This window comes from Pan paniscus, chromosome 1 (genome assembly GCF_029289425.2).
Source record: "Pan paniscus chromosome 1, NHGRI_mPanPan1-v2.0_pri, whole genome shotgun sequence".
Classification (NCBI taxonomy): domain Eukaryota; kingdom Metazoa; phylum Chordata; class Mammalia; order Primates; family Hominidae; genus Pan; species Pan paniscus.
In genome coordinates this window covers 199,816,132-199,844,113 of record NC_073249.2, presented here as the reverse complement: position 1 = coordinate 199,844,113, position 27,982 = coordinate 199,816,132, and the positions used below count along the sequence as shown (strand labels likewise).

Below are 27,982 nucleotides of genomic sequence, written 5' to 3'. Positions count from 1 at the left end.
CTCTATTTCCAAAGCACCTAACACCATCTACCATGCTGCATATTTACCTATTTATTGCCCCATTTCCCGCCCCTGGAACCAAAGCTCCAGGAGAGCAGGGATTTTGTTTTCTATGTAATCCAGCACCTGGAAACCTGTGTGTGCTCAGTAAATATTCACGGGATGAGTGAAGGTGAGACAGGACTAACATGGGTCGCAGAAGAATGGAAAATTCCAGGCAGCAGTTTCACATGACTAGCAAAAGGAAGCTGTTGAAATAACTGCAGAAGCTAGGGGCTCATAAGACCCTGAACAATCAGGGCATGGAGCAAGCTGGCTGAGACCAACTGGACACAGCATGGTGCTGGATTTGACCCAGGTTTCTCCTAGGACCTCATTATACGCTTATTAACATACTAAAAATCACACACCCACCAGCACCACTATAGTTCCCATATTTGGTGTAAAAATGGGTGGCACCACAGTTCCAAGAAATCTCCACCTTTTTCCAGTAACTTTCATAAATATTCCACCCCTTGGTTAAAGAAACCTATAAAAATAGAAACCACAGCTGGGCACAGTGGCTCACGCCTGTAATCCCAACACTTTAGGAGGCCAAGGTGGGCGGATCACATGAGATCAGGAGTTTGAGACCAGCCTGGCCAATATGGTGAAACCCCGTTTCTACTAAAAATAAAAAATTAGCCGGGCGTGGTGGCACGTGCCTGTAATCCCAGCTACTCGGGAGGCTGAGGCAGGAGAATCACTTGAACCCGGGAGGCGGAGGTTGTAGTGAGCCGAGATCATACCGTTGCACTCCAGCCTGGGCAACAAGAGTGAAACTCTGCCTCAAAAAAAAAAAAAAAAAAAAAAAGAAACCACAAAGCCCCTTGTGTGAGTGACTTTCTTGAGTACACCCACACTCCCCTCTCGAGTGTGTGTACTTTTAAAACATTTTTAAAAATATTTTTGAGACAGGGTCTCACTCTGTAGCCTAGGCTGGGAGTGCAGTGGCACAATCACAGCTCACTGCAGCCTCAACCTCCAGGGCTCAAGCCAGCCTCCCCTGTCAGCCTCCTGAGTAGCTGGGACTACAGGCACTCGCCACCACACCCAGCTAAGTTTTGTATTTTTTGTAGAGATGTTGCCCAGGCTGGTCTTGAACTCCTAGGCTCAAGCGATCCGGGATTACAGACATAAGCCATCGTGCCCAGTCAAAGCTCCAGTTCTTCTTCTTTTTTTTTTCTTTTTTTTTTTGAAACAGAGTTTCTCTCTTGTTGCCCAGGCTGGAGTGCAATGGCGTGATCTCGGCATACCGCAACTTCCACCTCCAGGGTTCAAGTGATTCTCCTGCCTCAGCCTCCCAAGTAGCTGGGATTACAGGCATATGCCACCACGCCTGGCTGATTTTGTATTTTTAGTAGAGATGGGGTTTCTCCATGTTGGTCAGGCTGGTCTTGAACTCCTGATCTCAGGTGATCCACCCACCTTCGCCTCCCAAAGTGCTGGGATTACCGGCGTGAGCCACCATGCCCGGCCAAAGCTCCAGTTCTTATCCCATCTTGGCCTCTTATTGGCTGGGTGACCTGGGTGCGAACCCTTCCCCTTCACTGAGCCTTGGTGTTCTCCTCTATTCATTAGGTCATCACCATCTACCTCTCAGGGCTAGCATAAAAGACCCAGTGTGTGAGCAGTGTCTGGTATGTAGTCAAGGCTGGCTTGCCCTCCTCAGAAACTGCCAATTTGCTAATTTGGTACAAGCTTCAGACAGGTGTGGATTTCGGTGGTGCGGGGATACAGGGGAGTGGAGAAGGAAGGTAGAAGAGAGAGGGACACCAGAGAAAGCAGACGAGGCCCTGAGAGAGAATCTGCAGGGCCAGAGGCTGGAGTCTGAAGACCAAGATAGGCACAGAAGCCTGAGCTGTCCCTGGCACGATGTGAGCAGGGCAGATGTTCCAATCTCCCTTCCCTCAGGTGTGGAGCGGCTCATGAAGCCCCTCCCTGTCTAGAAGCTGGTTCAGCCCATCTGATCCGACCCTGCAGGGAGGCAGGCAGAGGTGAGTGGTGAGAAAGCCCATTTCACAGGTGAAGAAACTGAGGCTCAGGAAGGTGGCGATTTGCGTCTCTATCTCATCTCGCCTGCCAGGGTAGAAGCTCCTCAGATTCAAGCGCCATTTAGTTCCTGCTTCTGTTTCCTCAGGGCCATGCTGTTGATTGAAAACAGGAGTGAGTGTTCCTCAGTGGGTTCCCAGCCCCAGCAGGCCTCACGCCCCCTTTTGTAACAAGTATCTTGCAATGCCCCTTTCCTATAATGGAATACAATTCATAGATTATGTGGTCTATTTATACACTACTAATTTTTTTTTTTTTTTGAGATGGAGTTTCACTCTTATTCACTCTTATTGTCCAGGCTGGTGTGCAATGGCGTGATCTTGGCTCACTGCAACCCCCTCCTCCCGGGTTCAAGTGATTCTCCTGCCTCAGCCTCCCAAGTAGCTAGGATTACAGGCATGTGACACCACGCCTGGCTAATTTTTTTTTCTTTTGTTTTGTTTTGTTTTTTTTTAAGATGGAGTCTCACTCTGTCGCCCAGGCTGGAGTGCAGTGGCGTGATCTCGGCTCACTGCAAGCTCCGCCTCCTGGGTTCACGCCATTCTCCTGCCTCAGCCTCCCGAGTAGCTGGGACTACAGACGCCCACCACCATGCCCGGCTAATTTTTTTTGTATTTTTAGTAGAGGAGACGGGTTTCACTGTGTTAGCCAGGATGGTCTCGATCTCCTGATCTTGTGATCCGTCCGCCTCGGACTCCCAAAGTGCTGGGATTACAGGCGTGAGCCACCGCGCCTGGCCGACGCCTGGCTAATTTTGTATATTTAGTAGAGATGGGGTTTCACCATGTTGGGCAGGCTGGTCTCGAACTCCTGACCTCAAGTGATCTACCTGTCTCAGCCTCCCAAAGTGCTGGGATTACAGGCATGAGCCACCATGCCTGGCCTTATACACTACTAATTTTGAAGAAAAAAAAAATCAATGTCCTAACTGAAAGTAAGAAAATAAAAGTAAAATAAGGCCAGGAGCGGTGGCTCATGCCTGTAATCCCAGCACTTTGGGAGGCCGAGGCAGGCAGATCACAAGGTCAGGAATTTGAGACCAGCCTGACCAACATGGTGAAACCCCGTCTCTACTAAAAATACAAAAATTAGCTGGGCGTGGTGGTGCGTGCCTGTAATCCCAGCTACTCTGGAGGATGAAGCAGGAGAATCGCTTGAACCTGGGAGATGGAGGTTGCAGTGAGCCGAGATTGCGCCACTGCACTCCAGCCTGGGTGACAGACTGAGACTCCGTCTCAAAAAAAAAAAAAAAAAAAAAAGAAAAGAAAAGAAAAGAAAAAGAGAAGAAAAAGAATCTATAATGTCTCTCTCTTTTTTTATTTTTTATTTTACTTTATTTTTTTGAGATGGAGTCTCGCTCTGTCGCCCAGGCTGGAGTGCAGTGGCACGATCTCGGCTCACTGCAACCTCCACCTCCAGGGCTCAAGCGATTCTCCTGCTTCAGCCTCCAGAGTAGCTGGGATTACAGGCACGCACCACCACGCCCAGCTAATTTTTGTATTTTTAGTAGAGACGGGGTTTCACCATGTTGGCTACGCTGGTCTTAAACTCCTGACCTCAGGTGCGCCTCGGCCTCCCAAAGTGCTAGGATTACAGGCGTGAGCCACTGCGCCCAGCATATTTATTTATTTATTTTGAGACAGAGCCTCGCTCTGTTGCCCAGTCTAGAGTGTAGTGGCTCAATCAAGGGTTACTGCAACCTCTGCCTCCTGGGCTGAATCTATTCTCCCACCTCAGCCTCACCAGTAGCTGAGACTACAGGTGCACGCCACCACACCTGGCTAATTTTTTTTTTTTTTTGTAGAGACTGGGTCTCGCAGTGTTGCCCAGGCTGGTCTTGAATTCCTGGGCTCAAGTGATCCGCCCTCCTCGGCCTCCCAAAGTGCTGGGATTACAAGCATGAGCCACCGTGCCTGGTCTTGGCCTTGTCTGTCTTTTTTTTTTTTTTTTTTTGAGACGGAGTCTTGCTCTGTCACCAGGCTGGAGTGCAGTGGCACGATCTCGGCTCACTGCAACCTCTGCCTCCCGGGTAGCTAGGACTACAGGCGCACGCCACCAAGCCCAGCTAATTTTTTTTTTTTTTTTTTTTTTTTGGTATTTTTAGTAGAGACGGGGTTTCACCACGTTGGCCAGGGTGGTCTCCATCTCTTGACCTCGTGATCCGCCGGCCTCGGCCTCCCGAAGTGCTGGGATTACAGTCGTGAGCCACCGCGTCTTTTTAAACCTGTAAATACTCAGGCCTACTCTTGTAGAAAAAAGGCTTCTCAAATTTGAAAGTGCCCGGGAGCCACCTGGGGCACATTCCTTGGAATGTGCAGGTTCTGAGTCAGCAAGTCTGGGGCTAGACCTGAGAGCCTGCATTTCTAACCTGCTCCCAGGTGGTGCCCAGTTGTTGCTCCTCAGGCTGGGAAAAGATGACCTTGGCTGCAGATCTGAGGGGCTGCGAAGCCCAGGGCGTCCAGTTCCCGAGGTGCCCTTCCGCCCAGAGCCGCCCCCTCCCCAGACCCCAGTGAGGGTCAGCCCTCTCCCAGGCCTGCCCTGATCGCTGCCCAGGGAAGCGCCCGCCCTGCCGCAGCCGCCCAGTCTGATTCCTGGCATCCACGTGGCAGGGCGCCCGCTGCAGCGACAGCAGTTCCCACGGGAGGAGTCGCACCGGGAATGGGCCGCGGGGGAGGGAGAGAGTGGGAGGGAGTGAGGCCCCGGGAATTGTCCTCTGAAGGGGCGGCGCATGGGCGTCCCCCGCCCTGCTAGCCCCATCTCCTTCCCTGTCCCTGCTTGGGTGAGTAAATCCCTAGTGCTTTGATTCGCTTGCCCCTCCTTCTGTCTCTCCCCACTTCCTCCTCGCTCGCTTGTTCCCTCTGCCTTCAGTCTGAGCTGGGCCCTTGCAGTGAGGAGCCCACGGTTACCCGGCTGTTCCCTGCCCGCCACCTCCCTCCAGGTGGGAGGCTTATGGAGGGCTATTGCTGATCTGGGCAGGGCAGGGGCCGTGGTTCCTGGGGAGGACGGAGGAGGTCTCCCACCGTGAGAACGAGGCCAGGCTAATCTGCTCTCCCGGCGCTGCTGGAAGGCAAAACATGAGCCCCTAACAACAACAACAACTGTCCTTCCCTCCCAGGAGGACTGCACTCTGCAGTTTACAGGACACTTCTCTTGCCACTGTCATGTTTTATCCTCATAAACTCGGTGTTCTTGCCATTTGACAGATGGCAAAACTGAGGCCCAGAGAGGCCAAGTCACTAGGACAAGGTGCCAGAGCTCAGAGGACATTCCAGGACCTGAACCTGATATGCCATACATGTTTTAGGAGAAGCTTTCTGGGTCTTCTGGGCCTGGATTATCCAGGAATACCATTCCAACCCTTGAACGTGGGGCTCTAAATTTCCATCAGGATCCTTTTTTTTTTTGAGACAGTCTCCCTTTGTTGCCCAGGCTGGAGTTCAGTGGCGCTATCTCGGCTCACGGCAACCTCCGCCTCCCAGGTTCTAAGAGATTCTCCTGACTCAGCCTCTGGAGTAGCTGGGATAACAGGTGCGCACCACCTCTCCCGGCTGCTTTTGTATTTTTTTTTTTTTTTTTTTTTGAGAGAAGTCTCGCTGTTATCCCGCAGGTTTGAGTGCAATGGCTCTATCTCAGCTAACTGCAACCTCCGCCTCCTGGGTTCTAACGATTCTCCTGCCTCTGCCTCCCAAGTAGCTGGGATTAAGTCGCCTGCCACCACGCCCGGCTAATTTTTGTATATTTTAGTAGAGACGGGGTTTCACCATGTTGGCCAGGCTGGTCTTGAACTCCTGACCTCAGGTGATCCGCCCGCCTCGGCCTCCCAAAGTGCTGGGATTACAGGTGTGAGCCACTGCGCCTGGCCTGCTTTTGTGTTTTTAATAGAGACAGGGTTTCGCCATGTTAGCCAGGCTGGTCTCAAACAACTGACCTCAAGTGATCCACCCGCCACGGCCTCCCAAAGTGCTGGGATTACAGGCATGAGCCACCCCGCCTGGCCACCATCAGGACCCTTAACTTCGAATACCAGAGCTGGAAGTCTAAACCATTATACAGAGGGGGAAGCTCAGGCCCACCGAGGGGAAGGGTCTTGCCCAAGCTCAGAAGCCAGATAAGGTTCTGACCCCCACTCCTTAGGGTCTCAGATGAAGTTTCTGAGCCTTTCACAGCTCCCTGTCTTTCCTGCTTGAGCAACTGGGGCCTGTGTTTGGGTACCGTGGGAGGGAGGGGTTAGGGCAAGAATCCTCCAAATCAAAGCACGCGCCCAGCAGGGAAGGGGAGAAGATTTAGTGCCTCTGAAAATACACTTTGCCTTTAGGCTTTATTTCCTAAGACAGAGATGTGTCACTAACGCAAGGAGATGATAGTGGGTTTTAACTTGCTTTTGTTTTTCACTATTTTGCTTCCCAGGCAGGAGGCCCAAGCCCTGACAACAGAGGTGAGAGAGGCTGTGCCAGCCCTTCTCTGGGCGTGTCTGGGCTCAAGGGCCAGGCTCTGCCTCCAGTCTAGGGCCAAGCTGGGGCCTGTGGCAGGATCAGATAGAGGTGAGTGCGTTTTCTGTGAGTGACCCCATCGAGGCCTAGCCCAGAACAGGTGGGGCTCTTTCTGGGCCTGGGTGGAGATCTTTGTCACTGGGCACAGGCTCAGTTTATGACCAAGGTCAGGGCCCATCCTGGGATCAGGGAACAGGGAGAAGCAGCTCTTAGCTTCTCCCAGGACAGAACCAGCCCAGGATTCTTGTTCTAGTAGGGTGAGTTAGGCAGGCGTCTTGGAGCCCACAGGTCTTAGGCTCTTGGGCTGGAGCAGAGGCTCTGAGTGAAGGTGATGTCCCCGAGCTGAGGCCCAGGGTCTCTGACTCACCCTGAAAACTCTGGCTCAGGGTTTTCAGGGCAGATGAACCCCCCATCTCTACCCACATTCCCCACCTTACAGCTCAGCCACCAGGACTCTGTGAACATGACTGGCCATCTCCTTCCACTGTTCCTACTTAAGGTCCTGGTGCTTACACAAGAAAGTGGTACCACAACCAGCTCTTTCTAGTGGCAGCTGGACTTGTGGGGGCGGGGAGGGCACAGCTTCTCTAACTGTCCTCAGGGCTCTGTCCAGAGGTATGGATTCTGGTAAACTGGCTAGCTGGAAAGAATAACCAAAAGCCCTCCACCATGGTCAATTTCAGGCTACCCACATGACGCCACTACACTTGAAGTTGTGAAGAGATGTGCAGAATTGGCTCCAGCACCCCCCGTACCTGTTCCAGGACAGTCCCATTGCCTTCCACGGGGCCCAGAAAGGGGCTGGGGTCCTGCTGGCTTGCCAAGTTAGGGTACCCTTGAGGACTTCCTGTCCTGCCCTTGTGCCTGTTGGTGTGACTGTGATTATGATTGTGGCTATAGTTGACATTGTGATTGTGATGGTTGAAGCTTCAGTTACTGGTGTCTTTTCAGTGACGGGGAGAAGAGGCCAGTGAAGTAAATGCCTCTGTCACTCAAGGGACACGGCCAGGTGCCCAGGGGTATGAGGGCCAATTAGGGCCCAGGGTCCTCAGGGCTGTGTTGTGGCTCTACGCAGGAAACTGGAAACCTGATGTGACCTAATGAACACATCTCCTGCCACTCTCCCCTTCCTCCGCTGTGCAGTGATGACCTCGCCTCATGCTGCATTGAGGAGACAGGAGCCCAGCTGTGGGACGCGCTCACCTTTCCATGGTGTAATCTGTATTCCTACCTGCACCGTGCCCTTCTTCTTCTCCTTCCTGACTCACATCTGAGGTTGGGTCCCTCCTCTTATCAAAGGACAGTCTTTTTTTTTTTTTGAGACGGAGTCTTGCTCTCTAGCTCAGACTGGAGTGCAGTGACGCGATCTCAGCTCACTGCAACTTCTGCCTCCCAAGTTCGAGCAATTCTCCTGCCTCAGCCTTCTGAGTAGCTGGGATTACAGGTGTGCACCACCACGCCCAGCTAATCTTTTTGTATTTTTAGTAAAGATGGGGTTTCACCTTGTTGGCCAGGCTAGTCTCGAACTCCTGACCTCAAGTGATCCTCCCGCCTCTGCCTCCCAAAGTGCTGGGATTACAGGCGTGAGCTACCACGCCAGGCCTAAAGGACAGTCCTTAGTGACTTCCCATTGGCTGGAATAAAATGCTGATTCTTTACGGGATGACTTTAGCCTCATCTCCCCCTTCCACCCCCGGCTCCTTGTGTTTCAGCTTTGATTGGCCCCTTTTCTGTTCTACAAGCACAACAAGCTTGTTCCTACCTCAGGGACTTGGAGCCCACAGTTGCCTCCCAGTCTCTGCGTGTCTGGTTACTCATCGTCCCAGTCTTGGCCCAAAGAGCCCTTCCCTGACCTTTCCCTCTAAAGGGGGCTCCTCAGTTACTCTCCATGTTTTCACCTTTGTTGTGGTCAGCCCAGCACTGATGGGTCACCTTGTTTACTGCAGTGTGACTTGTTTCAGGGTCTTCCCCACTAGAGTGTAAGCTCCATGAGGGCAGCGTGCTCATTGTCTGTGGTACCTGGAATCTGGCTGGTACCAGATAAATGCACATGGAATATATAGTACATGTCTGTGTTTATTTCCCCTTTGTTGTCCCTGGGCCATTGCTAACATCTTGTTTGCAGGTCCAAGCCTGGTTTCTTCTCTCCACTGGGCTCTAAAGGGAATGGGCCAAGCTTCCCCCCCACATTTGGGCCAGAGTATGAAAGAGGGGCTAATGCTCTGCAGGTGCCCCTGTGGTGGGGGCAGCAGAGGTTGCTGGGTGAGCTCGAGGGGCTTTGAGCCTCCTGGGGTTGAGAGGTCCGGGCGCCTCCAACTTTGATTTGCTTTTGGTACAGAGGGCAGCATTTCCTCCAGCTTCTATGTGCATCCCGGCCCCCGGGCTTCCTCTCTGAGCAGGACTTTCGTTGTTTTCTGTCTGCCCTGTGCCCATTTCCTCCTTCCTCCCTCACTCCTGAGGACGAACTCCTCCTCTTATCAAAGGACAGCCCTTCCTGTCTTCCCATTACATTCAAAGCCCCTTTCTCTTTGGGGAGGAGCCCCCACTACATGAGTCTTGATGGACATCTGGGCCCTATTGCCCACTATAGAAGCTGGAGGGGACCACAGACCCCTCTTCCTACTCCCTGGCAGAGAGGACATGGGCACATAACCTGGGGCGGCCAAGGGGCATAGCCCAGGGCTTGGAGTGAGTGATGCCAAGACAGGAGGGTGAGAATTCACTTAGAAAGGAGGCTTTTGCCAGCCCGGCCAATATGGTGAAACCCTGTCTCTACTGAAAATACAAAAAAAAAAAAAAAAAAAAAATTAGCCGGGCGTGGTGGCGCATGCCTGTAATCCCAGCTACTTGGGAGGCTGAGGCAGGAGAATTGCTTGAACCCGGGAGGCTGAGGTTGCAGTGAGCTGAGATCGCGCCATTGCACTCCAGCCTGGGTGACAGAGGGAGACTCTGTCTCAAAAAAAAAAAAAAAAAAAGAAAGAAAGGTGGTCTTTGGTAGCAGTTGCCAATGTGGTGTCTGATGGTGACAGTGATATCCAGGTGTCTTGCAGCAGGCTTGGCCTGTCCAATGCTGTCACTTCCTTCGTTCCTGCTTTTATCTGAGCTTGGGAGGTAGTTTGAGAAGTCGCTGGTGCAGTTATGGAGGGGTGGGGAAAGCAAGATCCCTTTGGAGAGGAGCTAACAGGGTTTCCTGCCCCAGAGCTCTGCCACCACTCAGATGCCCAGAACCTGCCCCCCAAATTCCACTCTCTGAGAGTTCAGGGTTGAGCCCCCTCCCTCCTCCACCATATCTCCTGAGGCCCCTCCCACCAGGTATCCCAGCTGAAGAGGTTCTTCCCTGGGAACTGCTGCCTCAGCCCAGATTCAAGTCAGACAACAGGAAGGAATTCCTGACTGGGGGGGATGGGAGGCCCTGGACAAGGTCAATGGGGGCATTTCTATCCCAAGACAAGGGACTGACTTCTGGAGGCCCTTTTCCAAATGACAGACAAAAAGAGCAGAGTCTTCTTCAGCCTGGCCAGGGCAGGCAGGGAAGGTTTTTAGAACAGGGTGAAGCACTTAGGGCCAAAGAGCACCAAGATTAAGAGCTCAGACTCCCTTGTTACATCCCAGCTCTGTCACTAACTAGTTGTGTCATCTTGGGTAAGCTACTTAACTCTGCTTCAGTTTTTTTAATCTGTAAAATGGGAGCAATAGTAGTACCTATCTCAGGAGGTTTAAATCAGTGAGTTGAAATTTGTAAAGTGTCAGAGCAGTGCCTGGCACAAAGTGACTATTATATAAATTATTTATTTATTTATTTATTTATTTATGTTTTTGAGATGGAGTCTCTCTCTGTCTCCCAGGCTGGAGTGCAATGGTGTGATCTTGGCTCACTACAACCTCTGCATCCCAGGTTCAAGCAATTCTCCTGCCTCAGCCTCCCGAGTAGCTGGGATTACAGGCGTGCATCACCATGCCTGGCTAATTTTGTATTTTTAGTAGAGACGGAGTTTCTCCATGTTGGTCAGGGTGGTCTCCAACTCCCAGCTGCAGGTGATCTGCCTGCCTCGGCCTCCCAGAGCGCTGGGATTACAGGCATGAGCCACGGTGCCCAGCCATAAATGTTTAATAAAATAAAGATATTAGCAGCTTCCATGTGGGAGCCACCTGGGCGCTGGGCACTGTGCCAGATTCTTTATTTGCATTACCTCGAATCCCCACATTACTCGATCAGATAATTCTTCTTGCTCCTATCCTGCAGATGAGGAAACTGAGGCCCAGAGAGGGGAAGTCAGTTGTGTAAGTTGACCTAGACAGATTCTTCGAGTTCCCTACATTATCACACTCTTGCTTTTCTCCACCACAAAGGCAAAACATTGATGAGGCAGGGGGACGGACAAAATGGGCCTTCCAGAGGTGCTCTCGGACCCTCCCAGCCACACTACAGCCGCAGAGCCCTCCGCTCACAAACCATCCTGGCCTCGTCAGAACCTGGGGAGGGTTCCTAGTTGTGCAGGGTAAGTAGTATGCTCAGAGCCGCAAACATCTCATTAAGCAATTACCACAGGGAGCACCAAGGCAAGGAAGTGATCTCACTGCCATCTCGACACCACCCTGCCGCCAGGGTGGGAGTAATGGGGGTAATCATGGCAGCGGTGGCAGTGACATTGATGGTGATGCTGAGTGACGAAAAGGTGATGGCTCTATTAGATCTCGATGTTGGCGGAGGAAGTGAGGGGGCTGGTAATGACTTGAGGGTAGTTCAAGTGATTGCTAATGGTGGTGGCAGATAATAGTCTTGGTGGAGAGGTGACAGTGATAGTGGTGATTTGTGGGGCAGACGCTGTGGCTTGGCTCTCTCAAGTCCATTTTACCCTCCTAGCTGGGGCAGCTGGACAGCAAAGCACTGCCTGTCCCTTCCCTGCGGTGCCTGCGTGGGGGACAGGCTCCACCAAGAGACTCACTGCAGCAGGGTTTGGAAGGCAGAAGTGAGGCTCAATCCTCTCTGTGCTTCAGTTTCCTCATTTACAAAATAGGAATAGGCCAGGCGCGGTGGCTCTCGCCTGTAATCCCAGCACTTTGGGAGGCCGAGGCAGGTGGATCACCTGAGGTCAGGAGTTCGAAACTAGTCTGAGCAACATGGTGAAACCCCATCTCTACTAAAAATACAAAACTTAGCTGGGCGTTGTGGTGGGCACCTGTAATCCCAGCTACTTGGGAGGCTGAGGCAGGAGAATTGCTTGAACCCAGGAGGCGGAGATTGCTGTGAGCTGATACCACACCACTGCACTCCAGCCTGGGTGACAAGAGTGAAACTGTGTCTCAAAAAAATAAAAATAAAAATAAATAAATAAATAAAAATAAAATAGAAATAATAATAGAACAGTGCCTGGCACATAATAGGCACTATGTAAGTGTTGGTTGTTGTTGCTAAATTGTCATTTTATTAATTTTAAGTTATTTTGTGCCCCCTTTTGGCTGTTTCTGCCAGCCTGCAAGGTTGCAGGAACACGAGGTTTTTCTACACTGGTGATCTGGTGTCAGGCTCCAGCCTCGAGCTTGCTCAGAGGTAGTCGCAGGGATGAAAGCAGAGGTAGCAGCTTCTTAAATCCAGCTTTCTGATCCCTGCATTGAAGCTTCAGTGGTAAGTTCTTGAATTCATAGCTCTGGCGTTGACTTTCTCAGTGGGTCGAGTATGGAAAGGTCTGGAATCATTCCTGGAGGCCTGGCTCATTGAGCCTCTCTGATGGTTGTGCAAGGACCTACTGCTCTGTATTAAATACCTTGCTGCTAAAAACACCAAGAGGGGTTTCTGTTTCCTGCATTGACCCTGCCCTCACCAGACCCTGCCGCATTCTCTGCATCCCCCCTTCTGGGTCCTCATCTCTGCTGCTCCTTCCTTGGCGTCATCATTGCCACCTCCATGCGTTCTGGAACTCTACCTTCCAGACTCCCCCTCCCTGAGTCCTCTCCTCTCGGTCTCTTCCTCTTCCTCCTTCACGGTGGGGCTCCTCGGGGGGCTGGCCACCGCGGCCTCACATGTCCCAAACTCATCGCATGGTCTTCTCTCCCCGGTTTGGCCTGTTTTAGCCTGGGGCCCAAACCACAAAGAAAGCTGGGAGCCTCCTTAGAACTTGAGCCTCTTTCCTCCCTCCACTCTGTCTGGGCCTTCTAACATTCAGTGAGCGCCTACTGTGTACTGGGCCGAGCAGCACCCAGAGTTGAGGCTGACCCAGGGTGGGCTCCTGGATGTATGTAAACACCTGTGAAGTTCCGCAAACGGGAGGGATGGGGGAGAGCTCTGTAATAAGTCTAGATTTTTAACAGTCAACAGGGAGGTTCAAAGATGCGGCCGCCTTGCCTCAGTTTGGGTCGCCTCTAAAGGGCCCTTTCAGCCCCAGAATTCCCTGTGGAATAGGCTGAGGCCTTGGCTGTAGCTTCTGCTTCTCACTCCCTTTTGGGGTGGTCCCTGAGAGCAGCCCCCCGTAAGCTGCTGAGTGAGGATCTCCTCTGAGTCTGTTTCAGGGTCCCAGAGCCCAGAGCCCAGAGGTGACTGCTCCTGAGACAACCAACCAGCCATAGTGGAGGCTCTGGCTTGGCTTCAGCCCCCCGAGGGTCAGACTTTACTGCCTCCTCCTTCTTTCTCCATTTCGGCAGCCACCGCCTGAGGCCAAGGTCGTGGCCTGTCTAAATCTCCACAGCTTCTTAAGTGGTTTCCCTCCCCTCTCTTGCCTCTTCTGACCCCTTCTCCACAGGGCAGCCAGAAGGATCCAAGCAGATCCAGCCAATCTCCAGCTTAAGCCCTTCAAGGCTACCCATTGCTTTGACGATAAATTGAGCTCCTGACCCCAGGGGTTACCTCCCAGCTCTGCACACCTCCTCTCAGCTGCTGCAGCTGCCTCAAGGCTGCCTCCCTGTTCCCCATGCCTCCCTCTGTAGCTCTTTTCCGTTTCCCTCAGCTCCTTTCCAGCCTTCAGATTTCAGTCAAATGTCCCATCCTCAGGGACAAGGGCATGTCTGCTCCCCAGAGGCAGCCTGTTACTGGTTAATGGGAGGCTCAAAGGCCTGGCCACCTTGCCTCAGTTTGGGTCCACTCTGAAGGGCCTTCCCAGTTTCTCAGGGAAACCACTTCTTTTTTTTTTTTTTTTTCCAGGTGGAGTCTCCCTCTGTCGCCCAGGCTGGAGTGCAGTGGCGCGATCTCGGCTCACTGCAACCTCTGCCTCCCGGGTTCACGCCATTCTCCTGTCTTAGCCTCCTGAGTAGCTGGGACTATAGGCACCTGCCACCACGCCTGGCTAATTTTTTGTATTTTTAGTAGAGATGGGGTTTCACCATGTTAGCCAGGATATTCTCGATCTCCTGACCTTGTGATCTGCCCACTTCGGCCTCCCAAAGTGCTGGGATTACAGGTGTGAGCCACCGCGCCCGGCAATCCAATTTCTAACTACATATTTATTCGTGTGATTAACTACTGGATGTCTGTAAGTCGTCCGGGTGCAAGGACAGTACCTACCTCGTTCACCAGGATATACTGGAAGCCCGGCACCATGCCTGGCTTACATAAGAGGCACTCTGTAAAAGCTGAATGAGTGAATGGAGGGATGAATGAATGAAAGCACTCTGTAAACTCTAAAGCAGGAGTGATGGGAAAGGATGGACGATAGTAATTGTAAAATAACTACTGTCTAGCAGGCAGAGGCAGCAACACAGCAGGAGTCTCCCCAGCCTGTGGCTGGGCAGGCTGTACCCTGAGTGGCCTCTTCCCCACCGCACCTCACCCTACACTCCAGGGTCACAAGCTTGGTAAGTCTGAAAATAACAACAGCTATTTCACCCATACTGCCTCATTGAACCTGCATGAGAGGATCTTGGGGTGATGCTATCATTATTCGCACTGTAAAGATTTGGAAACTGGGGCTCAGGGAGCTTCAGTAATTTACCCAAGATAAATGAATGGTGGGGCTGGGATTCAAACACAGGTCTATCGAAGGTCATAGCCCACCCAAGCGTTCATGTTGACACTCTCCTGCCCCTCTGGTCACCTTTAAACCTTTCAATCTCTTCATCCCCATCTTTTTTTTTTTTCTTTTGAGACGGAGTCTTGCTCTGTCACACAGGCTGGAGTGCAGTGGTGTGACCTCAGTTCACTGCAACCTCCGCCTCTTGGGTTCAAACAATTCTTGTGCCTCAGCCTCCAGAGTAGATGGGACTACAGTTGCCCACCACCACACCTGGCTAATTTGTGTATTTTTAGTAGAGATGGGGTTTCACCACGTTGGCCAGGCTGGTCTCGAACTCTTGATCTCAAGTGATCGCCCGCCTCAGCCTCCTAAAGTGCTGGGATTACAGGCATGAGCCACCATGCCAGGCCACCCATCCCCATCTTGTCTTCTCTGGAGTCCCTGTGCTCTCCCCAGCAGCTTTGAGCAGGCACCTCTCAGAGCCTCATTTTACCTGTCTGTAAAATGGACACACACATCTCTGACTGTTTTGTAATGAAGGTCCACGAGGATGGGAATGTTTTTTGTAAAACATGTAAACATGTTCTGTGTAAAAGGGCTGAGTGAGGTGGAACCCAGGTAGTGAAGACGCTGCAGTGACCTGCCCAAGGTCACCCTGTGGTGGCAGGAGAACAGGTCTCTGCCCTCTGGCTGGGCACCATGGGCAAGTGAGTGTGAGGGTGGGTGGCTGTGTGAGTGTGACTGTGCGTGTAGACTACCCCAGGACCAACCTCTTGAAGGTCAAGAAAAGCCCCTGTTGCAGGCCGGGCATGGGTGGCTCACGCCTGTAATCCCAACACTTTGGGAGGCCGAGGCGGGTGGATCATCTGAGGTCAGGAGTTCGAGACCAGCCTGGCCAACAGGGTGAAATCCCGTCTCTACTAAAAACACAAATATTAGCCCGGCGTGGTGGTGGGCACCTGTAATCCCAGCTACTCAGAAGCAGAAGCAGGAGAATTGCTTGAACCTTGGGAGGCAGAGGTTGCAGTGAGCCAAGTTTGCGCCGTTGCACCCGAGCCTGGGTGACAAGAGAGAAACTCCGATTCAAAAAAAAAAAAAAAAAAAGGAAAAGCCCCTGCTGCTTCCAATTTTAAGGCTTCCAGTGTTGTTAAATTAAAAAATAAAAAGGCTGCAGAAAACATCATGCATTTTAAAGGTTTATGTTTAACAAACGAACTTTTTAAAAACACACACACAATGCAATGCCATGTAATTGTGCTATTCACAAGATAATTAGAGGATTTATAGAAAATATGAATTCATAGTGCACAGTGGGAGGTGTGGCTGGGTAATGAGATGCAAGTGCACAGTGGCCTGGCGAGCAGCTCCTGCGTTCCTCCCATTGTGTCCCTTTGTTACTACATGTTACATCCTCATTTGGGCATACCAGTGGCCAAGAGACCTTCCTCCATCTGGCCTCTGCCTCGCGTTATCTCCCCACACTCGGTCCCCTCTCTGGCTTTTTTTTTTTTTTTTTGAGACAGTGTCTTTTTTTGAGACACAGGGCAGGGACAAGTCTTTGGTTAATCTTCCATTAATTAATCTATGTATCAGTTACTCACAGATGTTTATTGAGCTCCTATTTTGTATTCTGGAATCCATGTTTTGCTCTGGGGACATGGCAGTGAAGAAAACAGACAAGGTCCCTGCTCTCGGGAAGCCCACAGTCTTGGGTGGGAGACAGACACTTAAGTAAATCAGGCCATATACACAGTGATAGGGGCTGTGAAGGGCATTAACAGGAACTGAGATAGAATTACAGGAGACTGGCCGGATGCAGTGGCTCACGCTTGTGAGCTGGGATTACAGGGGTCTGCCACCATGCCTGGCTAATTTTTTGTATTTTTACGTTATTTATTTATTTTTGAGACGGAGTCTTGCTTTGTTGCCCAGGCTAGAGTACAGTAGCGCTATCTCAGCTCACTGCAACCTCTGCCTCTCAGGTTCAGTTCAAGTGAACTGTCTCAGCTTCCCGAGCAGCTGGGATTGCAGGCGCCCGCCACCACGCTCGGCTAATTTTTGTATTTTTAGTAGAGATGGGGTTTCATTGTGTTGGCCAGGCTGGTCTCGAACTCCGACCTCAAGTGATCCACCCACCTTGGTCTCCCAAAGTGCTGGGATTACAGGTGTGAGCCACTGTGCCCAGTCCCAAACCATATTTGAATTAGAGCTGAAGGGCTCCAGGCCCAAATGGCTGTTGAGGGGCAGGACCAGCTGCGTCACTGTCACTCTCCTTTCCAGAGAAAAGCTATTCTGGTCCAATTCCTAGCTGCGTGGCTTTGGGAAAACTCTTTCATCTCTCTGTGCCTCAGTTTCTTCATCTGTAAAATTTTTTTTTTTTTTTTGAGACAGAATCTTGCTCTTGTTGCCAAGGCTGGAGTGCAATGGCGCAATCTTAGCTCACTGCAATCTCCGCCTCCCAAGTTCAAGTGATTCTCCTGCCTCAGCCTCCTGAGTAGCTGGATTACAGGTACCCGCCACCATGACCGGCGAATTTTTTGTATTTTCAGTAGAGACGGGGTTTCACCATGTTGACCAGGCTGGTCTTGAATTGCTGACTACAGGTGATCCTCCTGCCTCAGCCTCCCAAAGTTCTGGGATTACAGGCGTGAGCCACCACATCTGGATTTTTTTTTTTTTGAGACGTAGTCTCGCTCTGTCGCCCATGCTGGAGCGCACTGGCATAATCTTGGCCCACCGCAACCTCCGCCGCCTGGTTCAAGCGATTCTCCTGCCTCAGCCTCCAGAGTAGCCGGGATTACAGGCATCCACCACCACGTTCGGCTAATTTTTAGTAGAGACGGGATTTCACCATGTTGGCCAGGCTGGTCTCGAACTACTGACCTCAGGTGATCCGCCTGCCTGGGTCTCCCAAAGTGCTGGGATTACAGGCGTGAGCCACTGCGCCCAGCTGTAAAATGATAATAAGCATACCTTAAATATAACTTCCTTTTAAGGCTATTCAAGAAATAAATGTGCTAAGGGCCTGTAAAGGGCTGAGCACAGAGGCTGGCATAGTCAGTGCTCAATAAATGGAAAGGAGAAGATGGAGATGAGGAGGATGGAGGTCCAGAAAGTTGGAGAAGTGTTGGCCTGGTTTCCTCTATCCTGGGACGTCAGGGCTCCCCTCAGCCTTGGCAGTTCCAGGAATGGCCACGAGATGGCACCTGAATCCCAGTTATGAGGGACTCAGTGGCGCTTCTTAGCAGAGGAAGCTGTTTGGGGGGAAAAAGGGCCAGAGAAGCAGGAAGGCTCCTCAAGCTTGGATGGAGTGGGGCTTGGCACTAGATTTGCTTAAAGTCCAGCCACTTCAGCCTCTCCCTTCGGTTTGTCTCCTAGGGGTTCCCTGTACGTACCCCTTTCCCTCCAGCACTGGAGCCCAGGTCTGCCGCTGAGCAGGCACCTCTCCCTCCACGCCCAGGCTCCTTAAACCAACCCCTCCTCCCCTTGTCATTCATGAACCAGGTAGGAGGACTTAACGGAACACTTCCTGTGGGCCTTGCAGGGTGGGGAGCCAGAGGAAATGACCTGGTTCCTGTTCTTAGCATCCTGGGGGTGGGATAGGAGGTAGGAATAGAAACCAAAAGAGATAAATGGAAAACAGGCAGGATTGGCTTAAGACTTCTCCATCTGTAGGCTGAACCCGTTATCCTCATTTTGCAGATGCAGAAACTGAGGCTCAGAAGCGTTCGGCCACGTGCATGCATTGCCTTTCCCATTGGTGCTCCATCGCCAGTAATGGATAAGTAATAAGTAATAAGGTGAGTTATATCTAAATATATCCATAGACTCATTCAACAGCATCTACAAGAGCGCCGCAGTTCCAGCAAGGATCAGACTTGGCCCCTGCCCTTGGGAGCTGGCAGTCTGGAGGGTGAGGCTGGGTCTGGGGACCCAGAGGATGCAGTTGTTGGTCTCACCTGAACCGGTTGTGGGAGGGAAGGGAGGAAATGTGTGAGAGACTTTGTAGATTTCTTATGCGCAAAGGACCTGCTCCAGGATAACTTTCAAAGAGGCAATATCATGACTCCCATACAAATTAAAATGAACATGTGTCAAAGATTTTCTTTGACTTATTAATTGACATGGAATCAGCAAGATGTTAAAATAAGTTCAACTGAGAATTTGACTTACGGGTATTTATATTCTCTACTGGACAAAATTCCTTTGCACGGTTATGAGCAGGAATCATTTGCTTTGTGATCTGTTTTCCTCAGATTGCCTCTATCCCTACAGAGCTATAAAGCCAATCAAAGACAATCAAAAGCACACAAGCACACACCCCTAAAGAATCAGATCATCACTAGAGGGTCACAGCCAACACCCGGCACTCCTCTGAAAGGAACACACCCAGAAATCTCTTGCCTTTTCCCAGGCTTTGATATATTTTCTTGGCCGACTCCTGGAAGGATCAGGATGAATCAGGTAGCAGCCATTGCTGAGCAGGCAGGCCATCTTAGAGCTTGGTCCTCCTCTTTGCAAAATCTTCCCCATTCAGGCGGTAACTTCTAGCTGCAGCCAGGGTCAGTAACCGCCAGCAGGTGGCGCTGAGGCAAATTCTCAGCCGCACGTGGGGAATTCTTTGACCCTTGCGGCCCCGCAGGAGTCAGGTTTCCTGACTTCAGGATTTCACGGGACCCTTTCTCCCCACCCCCTCCCCACCTTCTTCTTCTCCTCCTTCTCCTTATCCTTCTTCTCCTCCTCCTTCTTTTTTTTTTGGTTGTTGTTGTTTAGTTTTTTGAGACGTGGTCTCGCTATGTTGCCCAAGCTGGTCTTGAACCCCTGGGCTCAAGTGATTCACCCGCCTCGGCCTCCCAAAGTGCAGGGATCACAGGCGTGAGTCACCGCGCCGGGCCATTCCCCCTCTTTTGGTTCAAGTTTTCTCATGATCACAGGGCTGCTTCCAAGTGAGCTCATCTCCAGCCATAAATTCAGCCATTCACTGATTCAATCAATTTTTGATTTGACAAAGTGTCCAGGCCCCAAGTCGTATTCCTGAGGCTCTCCAGGAATTCTTTGTGTCCAAGAAGCAGCCCTTGTCTCTGCTTGTCCGGCTTTGCTGCTCCCAGAAGGAGCAAGGCCTCACTCACCTTTGAGGATGAATTCTGCCATCTCAGGGCCCCATCCCATGCTGCCCCCACCCCGCCCCACCCCTGCCCTGCCTTTGGGTGTATCCACACCCCCCTGGAAACCTGGAAAAGTCACCTCAGCAGAGGATGAATAAAAAGCTTCTTTCTCTCCTTTCAAGCTCTCATTCCTCCCCCCCCTTTTTTTTCTTGAGACAAAATCTTATTCCGTCACCCAGGCTGGAGTGCAGGGGTGCGATCTCGGCTCACTGCAACCTCTGCCTCCTGGATTCAAGTGATTCTCATGCCCCAGCCTCCTGAGTAGCTGGAATTACAGGTGCACACCACCACGCCCAGCTAATTTTTGTATTTTTAGTAGAGACGGGGTTTCACCATGCTGGCCAGGCTGGTCTCGAACTCCTGACCTCAGGTGATACGCCTGCCTCAGCCTCCCAATGTGCTGGGATTACAGGTGTGAGCCACCGCTTCCGGCTTCATTCCCATTTTACAGGTGAGAAAGTGGCTACTGCTCCTCTGGGTCTGTCCTGGTCGTCGGGGAAGGCTGTATCTCTTTGCTATACTCGGCTTTACTCAGGCCAGAGGATGGCTGAAGAGCTGTCCCCAGGCCTCACTGTTTCCCTGGCCTTCCCATAAACTCACATTCATGGAGGACTGCAGCATAAGAAGCACCTCCTATGCGCTTCCCAAGGGCCTGGAAAGTTCTCCAGAATGTAGTGGGAATAACTACAAGCACAGTCCCATCCCAACTCAGCAGGCAAGGAGTGCTGGGGTGACCACAGCTCCCTCCTCAGCTGAGACCCTGCCCTGGGGTAGGGGCAGCAGGCCAAGGGGAAGGAGATGGGCAGGCAGGGTGTGCAGGCCATCATGGTAGTGAGGTCTGCACCGGGGCCAGGGCACACATCTGTCCCACTGGGTGCTGGCTGGGCAGTGTTTCCCTGGCTCCTTGGCTCTTCCCTGTATGCTGGGTGCACAATTGTGGGGCATCAGGGAGAAAACCTTCCTCTTCTAGGTTAGGGTCTCTGCCCTCTGCCCCGTGACTGTGACAGCAGCAGGAAAGAAGTCACCACAGTGCTCCTGCGTCTCAGGGATTCCCTAAAAGGAGAATCAGAGAAAAGAGTAGGAGTCCTTGGGAAGCAGATCCTGAGCAGAAAGGTCCCTGGTCTCTGGCCACCTGAGGCCTATAGGCAGTGAGATCTGCTGGGAATGAAGTGGATGGTGGGGTAAATTTGAAGGCAGGTAGGGGAGAAGCAGCACCAGACCCCCAGGGCCCGGACAGGCCAGCGGGCTTCCCGCAGTTTGCACGACCTTGCATCTCCCTTCCTTTCCTGGGAAGCATGTGGTCTGATAGCTTCCAGGATGACAGCTTGTGCTGAGGCCTGGACTTCTCTGCTCTGACAGATTCAGACATCTGTCTTAGTTTGTTTTCTGTTGCTTACAACAGAATGCTGAAACTGGGTAATTTCTAAAGGAAATGAATGTATTTTTAAAGTTCTGGAGGCTGGGAAGTCCAAGGTCGAGGGGCCACATCTGGTGGGAGTCTTCTTGCTGGTGGGAGCTCTCTGCAGACTCCTGTGGGAGGGCATGACGTCGCACGGTGAGGGGGTTGAGTGGTGTCCCTCAGTGTCCCTTCCTATTCTTATAAAGTCCTCAGTCCCACTCCTATAATCACCAATTAACTCATTAATCCATTAACCCATGAGATTAATCCATTCATGAGGGCAGAGCCTTCATGATCCAATCACCTCTTAGAGGTCCTACCTCTCAATATGGCCACACTGGGGATTACATTTCGGCATAGGCTGGGTGCACTGGCTCATGCCTGCAATCCCAGCACTTTGAGAGGCCAAGGTGGGCTGATTGCTTGAGCCCAGGAGTTCCAGACCAGTCTGGGCAACATGGTGAAACCCCATCTTGACAAAATGTAAAAAAATTAGCCAGGCATGGTGGTATGCACGTGTAGTCCTAGCTACTCCAGGGGCTGAGGTGGGAAGATTGCCTGAGCCCAGGGAGGTTGACGCTGCAGTGAGCCATGACTGTGCCACTGCACTCCAGCCTATGCAACAGAGCGAGGTCCTGTCTCAAATATATATAAGAGCTGGGCGCGGTGGCTCACACCTGTAATCCCGGCACTCTGGGAGGCTGAGGCGGGCGGATCACGAGGTCAGGAGATCGAGACCATCCTAGCTAACACGGTGACACCCCGTCTCTACTAAATATACAAAAAAAATTAGCCGGGCGTGGTGGCAGGCGCCTGTAGTCCCAGCTCCTCGGGAGGCTGAGGTAGGAGAATGGTGTGAACCCAGGAGGTGGAGCTTGCAGTGAGCCGAGATCGCGCCACTGCACTCCAGCCTGGGCGACAGAGCGAGACTCCATCTCAAAAAAAAAAAAAAAATATATATATATATATATATATATATACACACACACACACACACATATATATATACACACATATATGTATATATATACACACATATATGTATATATATACACACATATATGTATATATATACACACATATATGTATATATATACACACATATATGTATATATATACACACACACATATATAAAAGAAAAAAGTATTTCAACATGAGTTTTGGTGGAGACAAACAGTCCAACCACAACAATATCCCAGAGTTATTCCATCAGGATGGGTCCCTGGGGGTTTTGTAAAGGCAGTATTTCATTTCCTCAGATGTACTGTGAGAAACTGCTGGAATTTCTGGTTTGGGGAAGGCTGAGCCCCTCAGAGGTCTAGATGAGATTTTTTGGTTTCTTCCTTTGCTGGGAAAAACGGATCAGGATGGCCTCGTTTAGACTCTCAGACACTCTGGGATCCTTGGACTTCCCTCAGGAGAAGAAAAGTTGGACCTTCTACCACCAATAGGAAGGGCACTCAGAAATCCTGGTGATATGGCTCTGATGAGTGGAGGAACACCAGGGTCCTTGGTTCTCATGCTGGTTTAGATAAAACGACACAGACACATGTAGAGTTGTTTTAAGGAGTGGAAAGTTTAATAGGCAAGAAGGGAGAAGGCAGAAAGAAGAAGCTCCCCCATACAGAGACAGAGAGAGGAGGGCTCCAAAGCCGAGAGAGGGAACCCCAAGTGGGGTGCAAACCAGCCGGGTATATATACAGAGGCTGGAGGAGGCGGTGTCTGATTTGCATAGGGCTCAGGGGATTGGTTTGACCAGGCCTGTCATTCACTTAGCCCGCAAAAAAGCTGGCCCTCCCACCCTAGCCTTTTAATATGCAAATGCAGGGTGCCAGGATGTTTTACACACGTGGGGATATGTGGGGGCAGCCATGTTGCCAGGAACATGTGGGGCAAGAGCAAGAAGGCTGCAGGAATTGCCATGTTGGGTGGACCCAGTTTCTAATGACCTGCATTTGCATATTAAAGGCTTTTCTGGAGATGCTTTAAAAAACAAAAACTTTCCAAGGACTCCTTTTCCTCTCCATCTGCCTAAAATAATTTCTTAATAACTCCTACAACACTAGTATTCTGAATATCAGAGGAACTGTGGATTTAATTTGGCTGTCATGCTGATGAAGCAGGGTGCACCTGAGAGGGCCAGGAATGTTAGCAGCCGTGTCCTATGGCGTGGGCTCTCTCCCTCCATTTCCAAAGGGGCGGATACAGGAGAAGGTGGAGGGCTCTGCACAGCTGCCTTTGGTGCCTGAAGTCCCACTGAGGCAAATCTGGGCCACACAGCCTCACTCCATTATCGCCTTTACGAGTGATTTCTGGAGATATTCCAAGCCCAGCACATTCTTATCCTCAGGTATTTTAGAGATCTATTCCTAGGGCACAAATCATCCCCAAACTTAGCAGCTTAAAACAATATACATTTGGCCAGGCATGATGGCTCACGCCTGTAATCCCACCACTTTGGGAGGCCAAGGCGGGCGGATCACCTGAGGTCAGGAGTTTGAGATCAGCCTGACCAACATGGAGAAACCCCGTCTCTACTAAAAATACAAAAAATTAGCCGGGTGTGGTGGTGCATGCCTGTAATTCCAGCTATTCGGGAGGCTGGGGCAGGAGAATCATTTGAACCTGGGAGGCGGAGGTTGCAGTGAGCCGAGATTGTGCCCTTGCACGCCAGCCTGGGCAACAAGAGTGAAACGCCGTCTCAACAACAACAACAACAACAACAAAAACCCCAAAACCAATATACATTTGTATACATTTATCCTCTCACTGAGCTTCTGAGGGTCAGGAATCCAGGAGCAGCTTAGCTGGGTGGCCCTGACTCAGGGTCTCTCTTGAAGTTGTGGTCAAGATGTCAGCTGGGACTGGGCGTGGTGGCTCACGCCTGTAATCCCAGCACTTTGGGAGGCCGAGGCGGGCAGATCATATGAGGTCAGGAGTTTGAGACCAGCCTGGACAACATGGTGAAACACCGTCTCAACTAAAAATACAAAAATTAGCCAGGCATGGTGGCACGCACCTGTAATTCCAGCTACTCGGGAGGCTGAGGCAGGAGAATTATTTGAACCCAGGAGGCAGAGGTTGCAGTGAGCCAAGATCGCGCCATTACACTCCAGCCTGGGTGACACAGCAAGAGTCCATCTCAAAAAAAAAAAGATGTCAGCTGGGATGACTGACTCCTGAAGGCCTGACTGGGGCTGGAGGATCTGCTCCCAAGGCAGCTCACATAGTTGGCAAGTTGGTGCTGATTGATGACAGGCGGCCTTGGTTCCTCACGCATGGGCTTCTCCACAGGGCTGCTTGTACATCCTCACAACATGGTGGCTGCCCTCCCCAAGAGGAAGCGTTCCAACATGGCAGGGTTGAAGCCACCAATCTCTTTTATGGCCTAGCCTTGAAAATCACACGCTATCACTCCTGCTGTACTCCCTTGGTCACCCAGGCCAACCCTATTTAATGTGAGAGAAGACCACACAAGGTTGTAACTAGCAGGAGGTAGGGGTTGCTGGGGCCATCTTGGAGGCTGGCTACCTCACCAGCCTTTGGGTTAATCTTCAGGTAAATCTTCAAACTTTATACTTAGTGGTTCCCATGCCTCCGAGAACTATCTAAGAGAACCCATGTATGCCTGAGGTTGCAATTTTTTGAATTTTTGCAATGAGACCTTGGCAGTGCCCTTGAGCAGTAGGATATAAATAACTCTCACATGCTTAGTGTTCCAATAATGGAACACTAGGCATAAATGGGTTTAAGCATCTTCTATCCATGAGGGGCTCTGTGTCTGAAGAAGGATGAGGAAGATGCCCCGTGCAGGCCCCACCAACTTCCCAGTGGCTCACTTCCTGCTTTGCCCCTCACTCACTGGCACTTTCTGTGTTTCAGCGGCCTGTTCTGGCCATAGCAAAAAGGGGTCCTCCAGCGACTGCCACAGCTGTTCCAACAACAGCCTCAGCCTTTGGCATTTCATGGTTTCCTCAGGAAACTGACTAGATGAGCCCATTTCTTAGGGACAGCCCAGTTTAAGACCACAGGGACAACCTTGAACCCACTAACTCTATCCTCATCTCACTCTACCAGCCAGCTACAGTGAAGGTTCTTCTGGAGGCCAGTGACAGAAGCCAACTCAGCCAAAAGTGGAATCCAAGGCCGGGCACGGTGGCTCACGCCTGTAATCCTAGCACTTTGGGAGGCCGAAGTGGGCGTATTACCTGAGCTCAAGAGTTCAAGACCAGCCTGAGCAACACGGCGAAAACCCGTCTCTACTAAAACACAAAAAATTAGCCGGGCGTGGCGGCATGCGCCTGTAGTCCCAGCTGCCTCGCCTGTAGTCCCAGCTACTTGGGAGGCTGAGGCAGAAGTACTTGAACCCGGGAGGCGGAGCTTGCAGTGAACCAACATTGCGCTACTGCTCTCCAGCCTGGGCGACAGAGCGAGACTCCACCTCCAAAAAAAAAAAAGTGGAATCCAGTGGGAGGGTGCCAGAGTGCGTCACAGTACAAGGGGAAATTGAAGAGCCAAGGCCCAGGAAGGGCAGGGACCAGGGCAGTCCTGTGGATGCTAACAGCGGGGGTTCATGGGCTCTCACTGTGGAGCACAGCTAAACTTGGTACCAGAGACTTGTCTCTGCTCCAATTTCCTGGCAGACAGAATCTAATTGGCTCAGCCGTGTCAGGTGCCCATCCCTGGTCCAATCAGCAATGGCGGGGTAGGGGTGGACTCCCAGCCATGATGGCGTAGGGGTGGGGCAGGTCCTAGGGCAGTTAACACAGCTGAGGGCCAAGAAACTCACTAGGAGGATAGCTACTCAAGGAAGAGGTTTGTTCTGTGTAGAAAAAAAGGATCTGAGATATTAGGGAGGTCCAAGAGCCCATGACACCCCCCTCCCTTTTCTAGGATCTTCCTGAGATTCTGAGAACCACTCACTAATTTAAGAACCTTAGCTCTCGGCCGGCCGTGCTGGCTCACGCCTGTAATCCCAGCACTTTGGGAGGCCGAGGTGGGAGGATCACCTGAGGTCAGGAGTTCGAGATCAGCCTGGCCAACGTGGTGAAACTCCGTCTCCACTAAAAATACAAAATTAGCCGGGCGTGGTGGCGCATGCCTGTAGTCCCAGCTACTCGGGAGGCTGAGGCAGGAGAATCGCTTGAACCCGGGAAGCAGAGGTTGCGGTGAGCTGAGACCACGCCATTGCACTCCAGCCTGGGCAACAAGAGCGAAACTCTGTCTCAAAAAACAAAAAGAAAAAAAAAAAAGAAAAAGAAAAAGAACCTTTCCTCTCACCTATTCTTCCCCTGTGAATATCCTTCCCAGATTCTGGCACCCACTTATGGGCTTCAAAGTCACTTAAAATGTGGTTCAAAGGCCACTTGTTTTAGAATCACCTGGGAAGTATGTTAAAAATACTTGTTCCAGGCCCGGTGCCGTGACTCACGCCTGCAATCCCAGCACTTTGGGAGGCCAAGGCAGGTGGATCGCTTGAGCTCAGAAGTTCGAGACCAGCCTGGGCAACATGGCAAAACCCTATCACTACAAAAAATACGAAAAAATTAGCCAGGCGTGATGGCAAGCGCCTGTGATCCCAGCTACTTGCAGGGCTGAGGCGAGAGGATCACCTGAGCCCAGGAGGTCGAGGCTGCAGTGAGCCATGTTTGCACCACTGCACTCCAGCCTGGATGACAGACTGAGACCCTGTCTCCCAAAAAAAAAAAAAAAAAAAAATTAGCCAGGCATGCCTGTAATCCCAGCTATTTGGGAGGGTGAGGCAAGAGAATCGCTTGAACCCAGGAAGCAGAGGTTGCAGTGAGCCGAGATCACGCCACTGCATTCCAGCCTGGGCAACAGAGCTAGACTCCGTCTCAAAACAAAGAAAAAAACAGGTTCTAGACATCGGGCCTAGGAATCTATATTTAAACCTGCTCTATAAGCGATCCAGATGCACAGCAAAGGTTGAGAAGTGTTTCAGATGTAGCTTCATCTCAGCTCCCAAAGTGCCACAAATTGCACAAAGTGCTGGTGCTCACTGGAAGGCCACATCCTCGCCCCCAATCCTCTCCACCATGCCCTGACCATCTCCTTGATCTTGTCCCAGCACTGTCTAGCGAGACCTCAAGTCCCTCTCCTAGCAGGAGCCTGGGCCCCTGGGATAGGCAATTTTTGCTCTAACCCTACTCCTGATACCATCTTTTTTTTCCTCTCCTTTCTTTTTCTTTCTGTTCTGATTCTCACCAACGTTCATTTTTAATTTTATCATTTAAAAATCTTTTATAGTTATGTAAACAACCTCAAACTTTTTTCCGGAGCTAGGTGATGAATAACCAAATAGGGGAAGGAATTTCAATTGCCCCTAATCCTATATTAGTCCCTGTGCAGATGGGCCTAATGAGTACTGCACCAGGATTTCTAATTATCCTTAATGAGCTCCTAAAATTCATGGGGCATGATAGAATGAGGTTGATTGTTAATCAAATGGCCCAATGAATCAAGCCTCCTGGTATCTACGCCCTTGGATAGGCCCCTCCCATGGTGACTCTGGGATTGGCCACGTGACTTGCTTTGGCTAGTGGGACATCAGTGACTATGACACAGAGGCCAGATAAGTGCTTGTGATTTGGGGCTTACTCTGTTAGCACTGTCCTGGAACCACCATGTGAGGAAACCTAGGCTACATGGTCATCCTTGAGGATGAAAGATCTTATGAAGAGTGAGGCTTAACCATCCCCACCATCCCAGCTGAACCTAGCCCACAGCCATTCTTCCAGCTGAACGTAGCTGCACAAGTAAGCCCTGGAAAAATCAGCAGAAGAATGCAGCCAACCCACATTTTCATGAGAAATAAAAAAAATTACTGTTTTAAGCCTAAGTCTTGGGTGGTTTGTTATGCAGCAACAGCGAAC

At 51.2% G+C, this 27,982-nt stretch overlaps 1 long non-coding RNA gene across 4 annotated transcripts; it reads left to right on the top strand.

Annotated features, from left to right (window-relative positions):
• Positions 1–261: 261 nt before the first annotated feature.
• LOC103784608 (uncharacterized) lies at positions 262–27,942 on the top strand. Of its 4 annotated transcripts, XR_004671190.3 has the most exons (5): positions 262–4,870; positions 6,499–6,632; positions 10,932–11,080; positions 18,227–18,324; positions 25,167–27,942. It is a non-coding gene; the product is annotated as an uncharacterized LOC103784608 (long non-coding RNA). The 4 variants fall into 4 exon arrangements; XR_008620519.2 differs by lacking the exons at positions 262–4,870; positions 6,499–6,632; positions 10,932–11,080 and adding an exon at positions 17,043–17,911; XR_001337899.5 differs by lacking the exons at positions 262–4,870; positions 6,499–6,632; positions 10,932–11,080 and adding an exon at positions 17,043–18,028.
• The last annotated feature ends 40 nt before the right edge of the window (positions 27,943–27,982 follow it).